Raw genomic sequence first — 17820 nt, 5'->3', positions numbered from 1 at the left:
ATCACTTGTTGCTTTCAGTGCTTTATATTTGCTACCTAGCAGAGCCTATCTTTTTTTTTTCTTTTTGAGGAAATGCTGTTTTATTCATCACTTCAATTTAAAAAGCATATGTTAAGTATCTACTTTTGTGCCAGGAACTGTGCTAGGCACTAGGGATTTCAAGACAAAAGTTAAACAAAACATGCCCTCAAGGTTCCTTATAATACCTTATCATTGTTGTGGCATTTTGATTCAATTAATTTAGAAATCATCTATTGACCTGCTACAATTGAGTCTGTGGCCTTCATTATTTGACTTGGCAGGTGCTTTTTCTATTGCTGTCATTGCTTCTGCCACAGGGAGCATCTTCCCCCTCTCTTTCCCTATTCCTGGCCCCAGTAGCTGGTGTAAAGATGAATAGCTCAGTAAAAGTATCTTGGATCTTATTTAAGGTTCTGTGAGTTTGCGACATTAAATTCTTCTCTCAGGTGAATGAAGACTCTACTCACAATAAATTCCACCTCACAGGTCTCAGTGAACTGGTGCCTCACTAGAGGGAGGTTCTTGATATGATCCTTTACTTGGAAGAGTTGGAGGGCAATTTCAAGTAGTCCCTTTGATCAAGCTGGTAGCTGAGATGCTACATCCTCACAAACTGGCCTAGCCCAGATGTTGAAAACATACTAGCAGAGAGGCTTTAGCTGATATCTCCATGTATATTGTGAAAACCCATGTATGTTGCTCATTGGTTTATCAGACATACCAGGTGAGGCCATAGTGAAGCTGTACTGCCCTACATCTGTGGGTATTGATATATCCATATTGTCCAGTCCACTACACAGATGATGCTTACATTGCCACTGAATTTCCCTACATATTTTTCATGGACCATGGATAGCCTGCCAGTCAGTTTTTGCCCAGGCTGTTTGGCTCAAGTCTACCCTCCTGCTTGTCAAATGTAGTTTTGGGCAGCCAGAAATTTGTCAAGACTTGATCAACATTTATTAATCACTTACTATGTGCCAGGCCCTGGGGATAAAAAAAGAAGCAAAAGACAGCCTTTGCCCTCCAGGAGCCCACAAACAGTGGAGAAGACAGTAAAAGTGCCCTGTCTAGGCAATCCACTGGCATGTCTTCTTTCCCCCTCCCAAGACTCCAGACTGTGACACCATTCTCCCTCCTCTGCATACATAACTTTTCAGAACTCCTGATGGGTTTTAGTTTAAGAAGTCATTGTTGTGGGATGATTAAAAAAGTGGTAGAAAAGGTACACGCACACACATACACACACAAGCATTTATTATATTCCCTTTACTATAGTGCACTTAAAGATCAACATGAAACTGGCTCTGCCCTCAAGGAGCTTTCAAAACCAATCAGCCTGGGATTCCAGGATGTATAATTGTAAATTATCATCATCTCTGAGTACTAGAAGCATAAACACATCCAGTTGACTGACTCACTGAAAAGACACGTGCATATAGATAGGTAAGAATACTGATAGAGAGATGAAAACTACTCTGGTTTCTGTGTCATTCTAAGCTCATTAATAATAATTTACACTAAAAGCTTAAGTTCAGGCTCAGACAGAATTTTGGAAATGAATCTCATTCCTCTTCATTGCTCTCTGCTGGCCATTGAGATCCTAGCCTCCCCTGTCCCCTCCACCCCAACCTCTATGTTCACCCCCACCCCCCAAATGGCAGGGGGAAATGTCAACCCTGTCTCCTATAGGTCAGTGTTGGTTCTGGGGCTGCTAGTTCTTAGTTAGGGTCCTTATTCTTTTCTCCTCTTACTAGGGGGACAGTAATCTGACTTTTATTTGGGACTTGCCAAATATTTGGGGAGATTTCTTCCTGGGTCTGGGCCTGGCAGGCATTTTCTGGGCACCTTCAGGGGAAGTTTTTTTTCCTCAAATATAAAAGAAATGTTTAGTGATTAATCCATTAAATCAGGTTGTTAATAGCAAAAAAAAAAAGTAGCTGCAACATTGTTCCAGAGGTTTTTTCCAAGAAGCCAGAATTGTTTTCTCCTCTGGAATCTCTCTCTCTCTCTTTTTTTAAAATTAAGTTTAATTAATTTAGAATATTTTTCCATGGTTACATGATTCATATTCTTGCTTACCCCTCCTCCTATCCCCCCTCCCAGAGCCAATGTGCAGTTCCACTGGGTTATACATGTGTCATTGATCAAGACCTATTTCCTTATTATTAATATTTGTACTTGGGTGATCGTTTAGGGTTTACATCCCCAATCATATCTCCATCCACCCATGTGATCAAACAGTTGTTTTTCTTCTCTGTTTCTACTCCCACAGTTCTTTCTCTGAATGTGGAGAGTGTCCTTTCTCATAGTCTCTCAGAATTGTCCTGGATCATTGCCTTGCTGCTATTAGAAGTCCATTACATTTGATTGTACCACAGTGTATCAGTCTCTGTGTACAATGTTCTCCTGGTTCTGCTCCTTTTACTCTGCATCAATTCCTGGAGGTTGTTCCAGTTCACATGGAATTCTTCCAGTTCATTATTTTTAAAGGAGACTTTCTGAGAAGAGTATACTAGCACCTTATACTAGAAGATAAAGTTGCTCTACATAGTTTTCTATGTTTTCTTTAACCCCTCCTATAGCAGCTACAGGACAGTTTATGGTTTATGGACAGTTATGGACAGTTAACACATTTATAAATGGATCCATGTGACACATAGGCACTGCATCAGAGGTGATCAGAAAATAATGTTCCCCTATCACAAATCCAAAGAGTCAAGCAGTATTACTCTCTCTGTTAATGAAGAAACAGCATCATGCATTTTAACGCAAATGTTCTATTGGGGATTTTATATAGTTATAATTACCATAGACTGCAAAGACTCAAAGTTGCAGGTGATCCACATGTTATTGGAAAGGAGCATGGTACATACAAATAGGTTGCAGTGTATTTTCCAGGAAAGACTTTTGGATAAGCAGTGGCATTAGGGATACCAACCAGAAAATGGCTGATTAGAAAAGTAGATGACTTGACTCCTCAAAAGGTCAACATCTTTTATTTCTCCTCCTTTTCTTAACCAGACTCCTAGAAAAAAAGTTTTCTATACTCTCATTTTCTCCCTTCTCATTCTCTTTTCAGTCCTTTGCAGTTTAACTTCCACTTTCATCATTGGACTGAAACTGTTCTTTCTGAAATTACCACTGATCTCTTTTTTCAGTATGCTTCCTTCTTGACTTCTTTTGCATTTGACCCTGTTGATTACTCTCTCCTGGATATTTTCCCCACTCTGGATTTCTATGAGACTATTCTCTCCTGCTTCTTCTACCTTATCTGAGTGCATGTTTCTCATCATTTTTGCTGATTCACCATCCATCTCATGCCTCCTAACTGTGTGTGTTGCTCAATGTTAATGTGCTTTCATGAACCCTTTTCTGTTCTCCCTGTATATTTTTTTTCTTGGTAACCTCATCAGCTCCCATGGATTTCTGTCTCTATGCAAGTGACTCCCAGGTCTATATCCAGCCCCAGCATCTTCACTTCAGTCCTACTTCGCCAATTGCTTTAGAAGATGTTTCAAACATGATATCTTGGAGACATCTCAAACTCAACCTGTTTAAAACAAAACTAATAATAATAGCTGTTTTGAACAAAGCAGTTTACATTTATTAAATGTCTCACTTATGTGCAAATAAAGTCATATCTGCCCGACAGCCTCATTTAAAACTACAAAAATCCTGTGAGGAAGGTGCTATTATTCTCATATTACAGATGAGGTAACTGAGTCTGAGAGGTTAAGTGATTTGCCTAGGGACCCATAGCTAGTATGTAAGACAAGATTTAAATTTCTGTCTTTCATACTTTGTCCATTGCTTTATTTACTTTGTTACCTGGGTGTTAACTCATCTTCTTTTCCCTCTAACCTCACCCATATATCAAATTTCCCTATTTATACTGAACCCTCCACTATTTTTTTTAAACCCTTACCTTTTGTCTCATTCAGTTCTAAAGTAGAAGAGTGACAAAGGTTTGGCAGTTAGGGTTAAATGACTTGCCCAAGGTCACACAGGTAGGAAGTATTTGAGGCCAGATATGAATCCAGGTCTTCCCAACTCCAGGCCTGGTACTTTATCCACTTACTACTCTTAGCTGCCCCAACCTCACTATTATTCTAACCTTAGCTATCCCATAACCTTTTTGTGGTGGTTGTTTCTCCCATTATATTTGTGGTGGTTGTTTCTCCCATTATATTGTAAGCTCCTTGGGAGTAAGTATTGTTTAATTTTTTTGTTTCTGAAGTACATAGCACAATGCCTATACATAATAATCGCTTAATAAATGCTTGTTGATTAACTTGTCTGTCATAATTTTTTTCTATCATAATTTTTATGTAGTCAGTATTTTACAGATGTAAACTGGTAGCATTAAGTGACTATATTACTAAAGAAGAAGAAAAAACTAAATGAATTGAGTGTACCCTTAAGAAAAGAAGTACAGGAATAGCTTTCAATATCAGGATTCATAACAATAAAAGAGAATGTACCCAAAACATTTTGCAAACTTTCAGGTGCTATTTGCCTGTTACTATATGTATTTTTTCCTTTGTGTATTCTCAGAAATCTCTTTGATTTTCTAAGGGTCTGTCTTTGACCTTCAAAGTGAATATTTATGTTTCTTGGTGAGTTGATTCTAGGATTAAAGACCACTTTTTAAACATTTGTTTAATAATTTAACCTTTTTAGCATTTTCTGGCTTTTATGAAAAAATTTAGTGTGATATCAAGTTTAATGTTTTTTTCCCTAGTAATTTGAAGGAATTAGTTTTTTATTGCTCTGGTTTTGAAATTTGATAATATTGTTATAGTTAAAAATTTAAGGTTTTGACTAAATATGAGAATTCTAAAGTAATATTGTGGTCACTGATTTAAAAATATTACAGCTTAAGTCAAAATGACTTTTAGCAGCTTTATTTAAAGAAGTGGAAAGAGTGAAAGTGAAAAAATATAAATAGAGACATAAAGTAGTGTCTAGCTGCAAAATACACTACGTTTAATCCTAATGTCTCCAGACCAAAATGTGAATCTGAAAGTGAATATTACTAGAATCCAAAGTCCTAATTAGGAAGCCTAAATCCAAAGAGCCAGGAGACACTGAAGAATCCACAGAGAACCTTCAGTACACAGGCTAAGACCACCAAGAATCTCACCAGAACTCAATCTGAAGGGAGTGTCCCACTGAAGCACCAATGAGCAGAGAGAACCACCAAAGAGCCAAGGAAGGAATCACTTCACTCACCACTGCAAGCTGATACAGGATCCAGGGAAAGAGTCCTCCAGTCTGGCTCACCAACACGTAGAGAAATGACTGAATTCTCAAGCTGGCCTTTTTTTTTTTTAATTTTAAACATTATTTTATTTGGTCATTTCCAAACATTATTCACTGGAAACAAAGATCATTTTCTTTTCCTCCCCGACCCCCTCCCACCACCTTTCCCTCTCCCATAGCCAACGCACGATTCCACTGGTTATCACATGTGTTCTTGACTCGAACCCATTTCCCTGTTGTTGGTATTTGCATTAGAGTGTTCATTTAGAGTCTCTCCTCAGTCATATCCCCTCCACCCCTGTAGTCAAGCAGTTGCTTTTCATCGGTGTTTTTACTCCCACAGTTTATCCTCTGCTTGTGGATAGCATTTTTTAGATCCCTGCAGATTGTTCAGGGACACTGCATTGCCACTAATGGAGAAGTCCGTCACCTTCGATTGTACCACAATGTATTAGTCTCTGTGTACAATGTTTTCCTGGTTCTGCTCCTTTTGCTCTGTATCACTTCCTGGAGGTTGTTCCAGTCTCCATGGAATTCCTCCACTTTATTATTCCTTTTAGCACAATAGTATTCCATCACCAACATATACCACAATTTGTTCAGCCATTCCCCAATTGATGGGCATCCCCTCGTTTTCCAATTTTTGGCCACCACAAAGAGTGCACCTATGAATATTCTTGTACAAGTCTTTTTCCTTATTATCTCTTTGGGGTAAAAACCCAGCAGTGCTATAGCTGGATCAAAGGGCAGACAGTCTTTTATCACCCTTTGGGCATAGTTCCAAATTGCCCTCCAGAATGTCTGGATCAATTCACAACTCCACCAGCAATGAATTAGTGTCCCCACTTTGCCACATCCCCTCCAGCATTCATTACTTTCCATAGCTGTCATGTTAGCCAATCTGCTAGGTGTGAGGGGATACCTCAGAGTTGTTTTGATTTGCATCTCTCTGATTATAAGAGATGTAGAGCACTTTTTCATGTGCTTATTAATAGTTTTGATTTCTTTGGCTGAGAACTGCCTGTTCATGTCCCTTGCCCATTTATCAATCAGAGAATGGCTTGATTTTTTATACAATTGATTTAGTTCTTTGTAAATTTGAGTAATTAAACCTTTGTCAGAGGTTTTTATGAAGATTGTTTCCCAATTTGTTGCTACCCTTCTGATTTTGGTTACATTGGTTTTGTTTGTGCAAAACCCTTTGAATTTGATGTATTCCAGATTATTTATTTTGCATTTTGTAACTCTTTCTAAGTCTTGCTTGGTTTTGAAGTCTTTCCCTTCCCAAAGGTCTGACATGTATGCTATTCTGTGTTCGCCTAATTTTCTTATAGTTTCCTTCTTTATGTTCAAGTCATTCACCCATTTTGAATTTATCTTGGTGTAGGGTGTGAGGTGTTGATCTAAACCTAATCTTTCCCAAACTGTCCTCCAATTTTCCCAGCAGTTTTTATGAAATAGTGGATTTTTGTCCCAAAAGCTGGGATCTTTGGGTTTGTCATATACTGTCTGGCTGAGGTCGCTTGCCCCCAGTCTATTGCACTGATCCTCCTTTCTGTCTCTTAGCCAGTACCAGATTTTTTTGGTGACCGCTGCTTTATAATATAGTCTGAGATCTGGGACTGCAAGGCCCCCTTCCTTTGTATTTTTTTTCATTTTTTCCCTGGATATCCTTGATCTTTTGTTATTCCAAATGAACTTTGTTATGGTTTTTTCTAAATCAGTAAACAAATTTTTTGGAAGTTCCATGGGTATGGCACTAAATAGATAGATGAGTTTGGGTAGGATGGTCATTTTTATTATATTGGCTCGTCCTACCCATGAGCAGTTAATGTTCTTCCAGTTGTTCAAGTCTAGTTTTAGTTGTGTGGAAAGTGTTTTGTAGTTGTGTTCATATAGTTCCTGTGTGAGATAGATTCCTAAGTATTTTATTTTGTCTAAGGTAATTTTGAATGGGATTTCTCTTTCTAGTTTTTGCTGCTGAGCTGTGTTGGAGATATATAGAAATGCTGATGACTTATGTGGGTTTATTTTGTATTCTGCAACTTTGCTAAAGTTGTTGATTATTTCGATTAGCTTTTTGGTTGAATCTCTAGGATTCTTTAAGTAGACCATCATGTCATCCGCAAAGAGCGATAATTTGGTCTCCTCCTTGCCTATTTTAATGCCTTCAATTTCTTTTTCTTCTCTAATTGCTACTGCTAGTGTTTCTAATACAATGTCAAATAATAGAGGTGATAATGGGCATCCTTGTTTCACTCCTGATCTTATTGGGAATGGATTTAGTTTATCCCCATTGCAGATGATATGAGTTGATGGTTTTAGATATATACTGTTTATTATTTTTAGGAATGACCCTTCTATTCCTATGCTTTCTAGTGTTTTTAGTAGGAATGGGTGTTATATTTTATCAAAGGCTTTTTCTGCATCTATTGAGATAATCATGTGGTTATTGTTGATGTGGTCAATTATGTGGATAGTTTTCCTAATATTGAACCAGCCCTGCATCCCTGGTATAAATCCTACTTGATCATGGTGAATGACCCTTCTGATCACTTGCTGGAGTCTTTTTGCTAGTATCCTATTTAAGATTTTTGCATCTATATTCATTAGGGAGATTGGTCTATAATTTTCTTTCTCTGTTTTTGGCCTGCCTGGCTTTGGAATTAGTACCATGTTTATGTCATAAAAGGAGTTTGGTAGAACTCCCTCTTTGCTTATTATGTCAAATAGTTTGTATAGTATTGGAGTTAGCTGTTCTTTGAATGTTTGATAGAATTCATTGGTGAATCCATCAGGCCCTGGGGATTTTTTCTTAGGAAATTCTTTGATGGCCTGTTGGATTTCTTTTTCTGATATGGGATTATTTAAGAAATCTATTTCTTCTTCTGTTAGTCTAGGCAATTTATATTTTTGTAAATATTCATCCATATCACCTAGTTTGGTATATTTATTGCCATATAGTTGGGCAAAATAGTTTTTAATGATTGCCTTAATTTCCTCTTCATTGGAAGTGAGATACCCCTTTTCATCCTTGATGCTGTTAATTTGCCTTTCTTCTTTCCTTTTTTTAATTAGATTGACCAGTACTTTGTCTATTTTGTCTGTTTTTTCAAAGTACCAGCTTCTAGTCTTGTTTATCAACTCAATAGTTCTATCACTTTCGATTTTATTAATTTCTCCCTTAATTTTTAGGATCTCTAGTTTGGTTTTCTTCTGGGGGGTGTTTAATTTGTTCGTTTTCAAGTTTTTTGATTTGTATTTCCAATTCATTGATCTCTGTCCTCCCTAATTTGTTAATATATGCACTCAGGGATATGAATTTTCCTCTAAGTCCTGCCTTGGCTGCATCCCATAAGGTTTGAAAGGATGTCTTGCCGTTGTCATTTTCCTCAATGAAATTATTAATTGTTTCTATGATTTCTTCTCTAACTTACCGATTTTGGAGTATCATATTATTTAATTTCCAATTAGCTTTTGATTTGGTTTTCCATGTACCATTACTGATCATTATTTTTATTGCCTTGTGGTCTGAAAAAGCCGCATTTATTATTTCTGCTTTTCTGCATTTGAGTGCCATGTGTCTGTGACCTAGTGTATGATTATTTTTGTGAATGTGCCATGTGGTGCTGAAAAGAAGGTGTATTCCTTTTTGTCCCTATTTATTTTTCTCCATTTATCTATTAACTCTAATTTTTCTAAGATTTCATTCACCTCTTTTACCTCTTTCTTGTTTATTTTTTGGTTTGATTTATATAAATTTGATAGTGGTTGGTTCAAGTCTCCCACTAATATGGTTTTACTGTCTATTTCCTCCTTCAATTCTCCTAGTTTCTCTATTAAAAATTTGGATGCTATTCCATTTGGTGCATACATGTTGATTAGTGATATTTCTTCATTGTCTATACTCCCTTTTAACAGAATATATTTACCTTCCCTATCCCTTTTGATCAGGTCTATTTTTGCTTTGGCTTTGTCAGATATCATGATTGCAACTCCTGCCTTCTTTCTATCAGTTGAGGCCCAAAAGGTCTTACTCCAACCTTTAATTCTAACTTTGTGAGTGTCAACCCACCTCATATGTGTTTCTTGAAGACAACAAATGGTAGGGTTTTGGGTTCTAATCCAATCTGCTATTTTTCTATGTTTTATGGGTGAGTTCATCCCATTCACATTCAAAGTTATGATTGTCATTTGTGTATTCGCTGGCATTTTGATATCTTCCCCTAGTTCTGACCTTTCTTCTTTAGCTATCTCCTTTTGAACCAGTGATTTACTTTAGGTCAGTCTCCCTAGTTCCCTCCCTTGATATGCTTCCCTTTCTATCCCCTCCCTTTTTATGTTACCTTCCCCTCCCCCCTCTACTTCCCTTCCTTTTTATACTCCCTCCCACCTCCCCCTCCTTAATTTTCCTTTCTTTCTTGCCCTATTGGATAAGAAAGAATTCAGGATCCCACTGGATCTAGATGTTCTTCCCTCTCAGATTTGATTTCACTGAGAGTAAGGTTTAAGTAATTCCACTTCACGCTCTCTTCCTCTCCTTCTCATATGAGAGTTTTTCCCCTTCCCTTCCCATGTGTATCTTTATATGGGAAAGATTATTCTATTGAGTCCCCCCCCCCCATTTCTTGAAGTAAATCTTAGTGTTATCAACGGTTCCCCCCCTCCCTTTTCCTTTCTTTGCTCCCACTTTCCCCAAATCTTCTTAATGCCATAATCTTTCCCTATGCATGTTTCTTCTAACTACTCTTATGATGCATACAATTTTTGAGAGTTACACAAAACATTTTCCCCACATATTAATATATATAATTTGATGTAAATGCAGTCTTTATAGAAGAGAGTTTGACTTAAAGCAAAAGATAAGATTTATCTCCTTTTCCCTTTCTTTCATATTTACCTTTTCATGTTTCTCTTGCTTTCTGTGCTTGGATATCAAATTTTCCACTAAGTTCTGGTCTTTTCATAGCAAATGCTTGGAAATCTTCATTTTGTTGAATGCCCATACTTTCCCCTGAAAGTATATAGTCAGTTTTGCTGGGTAGTTGATTCTTGGTTGGAGACCCAGCCCTCTTGCCTTTCTAAATATCATGTTCCATGCTTTGCAGTCTCTTAGTGTGTTAGCCGATAAGTCATGTGTGATCCTTATGGGAGCCCCCCTATATCTGAAGCTCCTCTTCTTGGCTTCTTGTAGGATTTTCTCCTTTTCTTGGAAGCTCTTGAATTAGGGAATTACATTCCTAGGGGTTGTCTTTTGGGGATTTAGTATAGAGGGTATTCTATGATCCCTTTCTATTTCTATTTTGCCCCCTTGCTCCAGAATGTGGGGGCAATTTTCTTTTATATTCTCCTGTAGAATAACATCGAGTTTATTGTTTATCTCTGGTTTTTCTGGGAGACCAATAATTCGGAGGTTGTCTCTTCTTCCTGTTTTCCAAGTTGGTAACCTTTTCAGTGAGATATTTTATGTCTTCTTATAATTCATTAATTTTTTTGCTTTGCTTTATTGATTCTTGCTGTTTTATGATCTCACTTTCTTTGAGTTGCTTAATTCTGGTTGTTAGGGACTGGTTTTGCTTTTCAGCTTTGTCTGCCCCTTCTATTGGAAGCTTCGAGTTCTTTTTCCAATTGAGCAGTCTTATCCGTCAGACTGCTGATCTCTTTCTCCCATTTTTCTTTCCAGGTTTCCATCTTTTGGGTAAGCTCCAGTTTGAGATCTTCCAGAGCTTGTTGATAGTTTCCATTTTGGGAGGCATGTTCTGATTTTTTTTTTGGATTTCCTCCTCATTCTCCTCTTTTCCTTGGGTACTTCCACCATAAAAGTTTTCAATAGTCTCTTTTTCCCCTTTCTTCCTGGAGGCTTGATTTTGGGCCATGTGAGCCATCCCTTTGGTGGTTTTATTCCCCTTTCCTTTTTGGTCTGGGGTCTGGGTGATATGGGCGGGTTTTCTGTGAATTTAGGTTGCCTCAGACTAGTTCTTCTCAGCCTCCGAGGTTTCTTAGAGCGCTGGGCTCCTGATTACAGCCACACTGCCCAGGTGTTCAGCTTCACCCAGATAATAAGCGCGTGGTTCGCCCCTGGTGTTTAGCTCTGCCCAGATGTTCAGCTCAACCACCCCAGTATAGCTCCCTGGGCCCCCTTTGCTCGGTGCAGGATTCTCCCATTTTTTTTCCTGGCATTCCCCAGATCCCAAGGACCCTGGAGTGCCCCCCCCCCCCCAGACAGAGATGTTTCCCACTCACTCGCTGTCCCAGTGAGCGCTCCGGTAGCTCACTCTGGTTTGGTGGGGGAGATGGGGGGGGGGGAAGGGCGGCTCAGTTCACGTTTCTGTGCAAGCTTTCCCTCCTTCTTATTATAGTGTGGAAATGTTCAAACCCCACGTACCTTCGCCTCTGTGGGGTACTGGGGAGTCCTTCTGTTCCTCCAAAGGTGATTTTTATGCTCCTTTGATGTAGTCTATTTCGTTCGGTGCCGGGGTGAGGAAGCGTGTGGCGTCTAGATTGCAGCCATGATTACCCGGAAGTCCCAAGCTGGCCTTTTTAAAGTAGTGTTTTCGATGTCACTTCCTGTCACTCCCTCACTTTAGGGGAACCAATCACAGTCTTTCAATTTGCCTAGCACTGCCCAGGGCCTCTGGAGTTGTCACCCACTCTAGCAAGTGACTTGTGAACTCTCATACTTTGTGACTGGTAAGTTACTAAGTAGGAGTACTTAAGTTTTTGATTGATTAACTTAAAAGTTGCTGATTGATAGTTTGATTCACTCTTCACAATATGTGTAGATCAATTACAGTCAATCTTGTTTCTTCTTGTGAAGTTCAGTAGATTCTTTTCATTTGTAGAGTTTCACATGGCTTTTAGAACTGGAAAGTTTTCTTGAAAAACTTCTTAAATATAAGCAGACCACAAGTTTTGAGCTGGAAGGGAACTTGGAGGCCATCTAGTACAAGCCCTTCATTTCACAGATAAGGAAACTGAGACATAATCATAGGTTACAGAGAAGTAGACTGGATTTGAATATTGGTCCTCTCACTACAAATCCAAAATCAGTCCTTTGATTTTGCTGATAATTTTAAAAAATGGATCAAAGACCATTTATATTATTTAATAAACAAGCAGAATAATCGAGACTGATATTAGTACAGCTAGCTAAGGAGGCTCTTATGTCCCTGACTACATTATGAGGACATTAATATTGCAATCTCAGTCACAGAGTTCTCCCAAGACAATGGTAAGGAATGATTTGATATACAATCAAGACAAATGCTCTTAAAAGATATAGACTTGTTCACAATTTGAAAATAGTAATTCTTTGAAAAAAAATAGAATTTATAGTTAAAATTCTATATGTTATATCCATTGAAAAAGAAATCTACTTTTTCTTTTAGAAGCCAAGGCAAACTTAGCTTCATCTTACTGTTAATAGTTTGCTCAAGTCACTGCACTTGAGTGTCATAAATCATATCACAATTCAAATTCTGAAGATTGTAATATTCCATCGTTAGTATAGTGAGACAAGTCTTTATCTGAGGACAAAATTACATAAGATTAGAGTTACTGCTTAGTAAGAGAACTGTCTGCCATTGGATTACTTTTTGCTAATGTGCTGAAAAATTTTAGACTTGTAGACATTCTTGGACTTATGGTAGCCCAAACCAACACCAACACCTCTTTTTTGCAGTCTCTTCCCTTGGCTGCTGTTCAGATTTAGGTCAACAAATGGAAGGGGGCAGAGTCAAGATGCTGGGGGGGAGCAGGGCAGAGTCAAGATGGCCATTTAGATGCAGCAAAAGTCTAGACCTCACTGAAAACCTTTCCATACCAATCAAAAACAAAATGCTTCGAGGGGACAGAAAACCAAATCTAACAACAGGAGAGAGCTGGGGGACCCTCCTGCTGGATTCACCTTAAAAGGTACCCTCCAATAAAAAGCCTGAATTCTTGGGTTTAAAGAAAAGGAAGAAGAAAGAGCCCAGGACCCCTCCCTCACCTACTATGCTGAGTCTCTGGCCCTTCCTGTAATCTTGGGGTGAGGGCTCTAGCCTGGAGGGAGTGCCTTGCTGACTAAACTCCCAGGGAGAAGGCTGCAACCTCTACAGAATACCTTGTAACAGGGAGGGAAGCACAGCTCCCTTTAGCCTCCATGCCTTCACCTATACCTTCAGCTTCTGCCAGCTGGGGAAGATCTGACCTCAGGGCTCATTAATACTCTATTAGCCTAATCGTCAATTAGCAGAGCAGAGAAGAAGAAGCCCATTCAGGACAGAATAGCCCAAATCCACAGATCCACCAAATAAATAGAGGAGCAAGATTGCAGCTAATGACGGGGGAAAGAAGGAAAAAATATGAGTAAACAACAGAAAAAGAAAAAAGAAATTACGGTCGACAGCTTCTATCCAGGTAATGAATAAAGAGAAAATGGAGCAGAGGAGGATCAAGGAACACCAAGCAAAAATGTAGAAATTCTAGTGAATTGGAAACAGACTTTGGAAGAACTCAAAACACAATTCAAAAAACAATTAAGAAAGGCTGAAGATGATTGGGAAAATAACTTAAAAAGCAAAACAAGTCATCTGGAAACAGAGACACATGAACTAAAACAAAAAAATAGTGTCTTGAAAGCCAGAATTGACTAGCTTGAAAATGAGGCAAAGAAGGTTAAAGATGACCTACAAAGAAAATCAGACCAGCAGGAGAAGGATGACCAAAAAGCCAGGTATGAAATTAAGTCTTTAAAAATTAGAATCCAACAACTAGAAGCAAATGACTTCACAAGGCAGCAAAAATCTATAAAACAAAATCAAAAGAATGAAAAAATTGAGGAAAATATGAAACACTTCATTGACAAAACTACAGACCTGGAAAATAGATTCAGGAGAGATAATTGGATTACTGGAAGATCATGACAAAAGAAAAAGCTTGAACATCATTCTACAGGAAATTATCCAAGAAAACTGCCCTTACATTCTCGAACAAGAGGGAAAAGTGGAGATTGAAAGAATCCACAGAGAACATCCTCTGTTTAATTCCCAATTGACAAGCCCAGTAATAATATAGCCAAATTCAAGAACTACAAGACCAGGGAAAAAATATTACAAGCTCCTAAAAAGAAGTCATTCAGATATCATGGAACCACAGTTAGGATAACACAGGACCTGGCTGCATCCACACTGAAGAAAACATGGAATCTGTTATTCTGGAAAGCAAGGGAACTGGGTCTACAACCAAGAATCAACTACCTAGCAAAACTGACTATATTCTTGCAGGGGAAAGTATGGTTATTTAATAAAATAGAAGACTTCCAAGCAGTAGTAGTAGTAGTAGTAGTAGTAGTAGTAGTAGTAGTAGTAGTAGTAGTAGTAGTAGTAGTAGTAGTAGTAGTAGTAGTAGTAGTCTTTCAGTAACCGAGGATGACGATTGTCTTTGTGCGTTTTCATCTATGATAGATGAGTGTGCACAAAGACACTTGTGCGTAAAGGAGATTTAAATGGAAAAGTCGATGCACAGAGACAGTCCCACTCTCTTGGCATTGGAAGCCTGGGTCCAGTGGCATGAAAAGTCATTACACCTGGAGACTTCCTCAGCTGCATTGGATGGCCGTGTTGTCCTTTGTGCTCCAACACGCCCTAAGCACTCCACAGTGCTTTGCTGCGTCGCCATCTCAGCCGTTGAACCTTCTTATTGGTTTCTTCTGTCTGTTCAGCCGAAGCAGTCTTCACATGCTGGGTGAGCAACGCCTTAGTTCACCAGGGGTCTACAACCTGATGGCTACCCTCACAAGGTTTAGCCAGCCTGTCGAAGCCGTTGCCTGGGGTGTGGCCGCTGCCGCATGCTAGTAGCTCCTAGGAGCCACAAGTGAGAGCTGGGTGTCAGGTGGGGATCAGAGGCTGGAGAGCTGCCCTAGAAGGGCACGACAAGCCCTCCAAACCAGAGATACTACCCTTCTCTGAACACCCCATACAGCATTCATAAAGAAAATACCTAACCTAAAACAGGAAATTTGATGCCCAAACACAGAATTCAAGTGAATCACCAAAAGTTACTTTAAGGGACCCAATAAGTTCAAATGATTTGTATTCCTATAAGAAAAGATGATATTGGTAACTCTTAAAAATTATCATTATCAGTGTAGCCAGAAGAAGTATACTTAGAGGGAACAGTGACAAACTGTATAGGATGAAATGTCTCTCTCTCTCTCTCTCTCTCTCTCTCTCTCTCTCTCTCTCTCTCTCTCTCTCTCTCTATATATATATATATATATATATATATATATATATATATATGTATGTATATATAGGGGTAAAAAAAAGGATAATACTAAGAGAAATGGGAAAAGAGACAAAATAGGGTAAATTTATATTTTATAAACAAATGGAGGCACTTTGAAACCAAATGACAAAGCAATTAGAGGTAAATTTAAGCTGTTAACATTGTAGATTTGCTTCAGAGAATGGCAGTCATATGCTCTAACACAGAATTTATATACCTCCTGTGCTGATTTATGAAGGAAGTAGTTCTTCTCAATCAGTTTTTCCAACTGAGCCTGAATACCAGAAATTTTTGACCGTTAAAATTCACTTAATATGGTAACTTGGCTTGCTTCAGGAAAGAAGAAAACCCATCTCTTCTGGTCGTAAAATAAGAAAAGCATGACCTCTTCTGTTTATGCCTCTGGTTGTTCTACCTACACGATGAATATATTCCTTTGGATCAGCTAGAAAGTCATACTGGACAATCCAATCTACTTTAGGAATATCTAGTCCTCTGGTGGCCACATCTGTACACAGCAAAATTCCAGAATCTGCATTGCAGAACTGAAAGAATGTAGTTGTCTGCTTATTTTGCTTCTGTTTGCCATGAATGGCCATGATGGGTAAATCAGTGTAGTTCAGAAACTCAGTGGTATTTCACTGACATACATGAAGAAAAAAATGCCCTCAGTTTCTTCTTCCAGTTTTTCTTGAGGTATGTAAAGAGTAGAAGGAATCTTTTCTCAGATGGACAAGCAGCCTATCCCTGTTCAAGACCATTTATTGTTGTTGTATCTTTATCATCATCAACAGTAACATATAATGGGTTCCTTTATAAGGGAAATCTTTGCCAGATCTACTTTACGAGTTTGTGTGGCAGAAAAGAGCATTGTTTGTGTTTTATTAAAAGTTTGATGATCTGCTTCATTTCTTCCTCAAAACCAGCCTCAAGAATTTGGTCTGATACTTTTATGTTGAATCTCAGTCATGTTAGTAAAGCCTATTTCTGCTATTGCCTCAGAGCAATTTCATTGACCTTTTTAGTAAATGAAGTGAATGAAGTGTCATCAGAGGATCCTGTTAGTCTATGAGGAAGACTGGGCATTTCAACATCCTCTTCCTGATCCTCTACAACGTTTTCTTGTACTTTGGGATCTTTTGCAACCATCTTTGGTTTTTGCTTTTTTTTGTTTTCAGGTTCTTCATCAGTTGTTATTTTCCTCTTTTTCTTTTTCAATTCAGAATTAGGGAGGTACACAGTGATTCTTCACTGGCTGCTAATACTATAGATTTCTTGGGAGATTTTTCACTTTTATTTCTTCTACTGCTTCTTGTGACACATGTTCATCTTGGATTTCTGGTATGTTGACTTTCAAGTCCTCTTTAAGTTTCAGGCACTGGTTCTTGTGATGTAGCTTTTCATTGTGCTTCTCTTCTCGTTCAGCAACTTCATAGGTAGGTTTGACATTTTGCTGGCTGCCCTTTTTCCTCTCTATTGCTGTCCAGTACCTTTTTCCTGTAGTCTTTCAGTGATGTAGCTTCCCCAGATTCTTTTTTATGTATTCCATGATACCACTAATTTAAGATTCATCTTCCTAGTTCTGTGTTCGAAATATAATTTTCCTAAATAGTGTTCAAATAGTTTTCTAGTTATTTTCCAAGCTCTCTTTCCACCCCATTTCAATTACATTCTCTGCTTTTTGTTCCTTCAATGAAGTTTTTATATATTGAATGTTGTTTTAAATTAAAAAAATTTTTTTGAGTTTTTTTGAGACTTTTCTTTGATTCTTTTGGGAGTTTCTTATATGTATTCAGATATTGCTTTATGCATCTGGATTTTTTCCAGCTGTATTCATATCTCTTTCTGCATTAAATGTTGTAGATTTCCCCCTGAAAGTGAATGTGTGTTTTCAAAGGCTGTGCCAATGGAGCTAATGCTCTAGCAAATCCTAACAATCTATAAAAGCTCCGAGAAAGGTCCTGGTGTCGCTTCACTTCTGTTTTGCCTTAGAACCAGACTAATTAAATTTGTATACTGTAGCCTCTTCACCAAATGTTAATTACTATGTTTTACTTCCATTTTTGTATATCCATAACCCCCTTCACACTATTCCCACTTACTTTTAAAATTCTTATTTCGTATTATTCTTCTCACATTCATTCTGTTCTATTCACAGGTCTTCTTGCTGGTTCCTGAATATGCTAGGATCTAATTCCCACCTCCACGCTTTTGCACAAATGGCTCCCCCATGTATGGAATGTCTTTGTTAAATAAATGTTAGTT

The 17820-nt window shown here is 38.2% G+C and overlaps 1 protein-coding gene across 11 annotated transcripts in view; it reads left to right on the top strand.

The window, feature by feature from the left end:
• Window positions 1-17820, top strand: part of NBEAL1 (neurobeachin like 1) — a 236515-nt gene that overhangs the window by 23337 nt on the left and 195358 nt on the right. The window contains exon 3 of one of the 11 annotated variants that reach the window (XM_056807895.1): window positions 17714-17787. The exons of 9 other annotated variants lie outside the window; for them this stretch is intronic. The gene's annotated coding sequence lies outside the window, so the exon portion shown is untranslated. Of the gene's footprint in view, window positions 1-17713; window positions 17814-17820 lie in introns of all 11 variants that reach the window. One more of the 11 variants, XM_056807894.1, reaches the window with a different exon arrangement.

Source organism: Monodelphis domestica, chromosome 8 (genome assembly GCF_027887165.1).
Source record: "Monodelphis domestica isolate mMonDom1 chromosome 8, mMonDom1.pri, whole genome shotgun sequence".
NCBI lineage: Eukaryota > Metazoa > Chordata > Mammalia > Didelphimorphia > Didelphidae > Monodelphis > Monodelphis domestica.
This window is presented reverse-complemented; position numbering and strand designations above follow the sequence as displayed.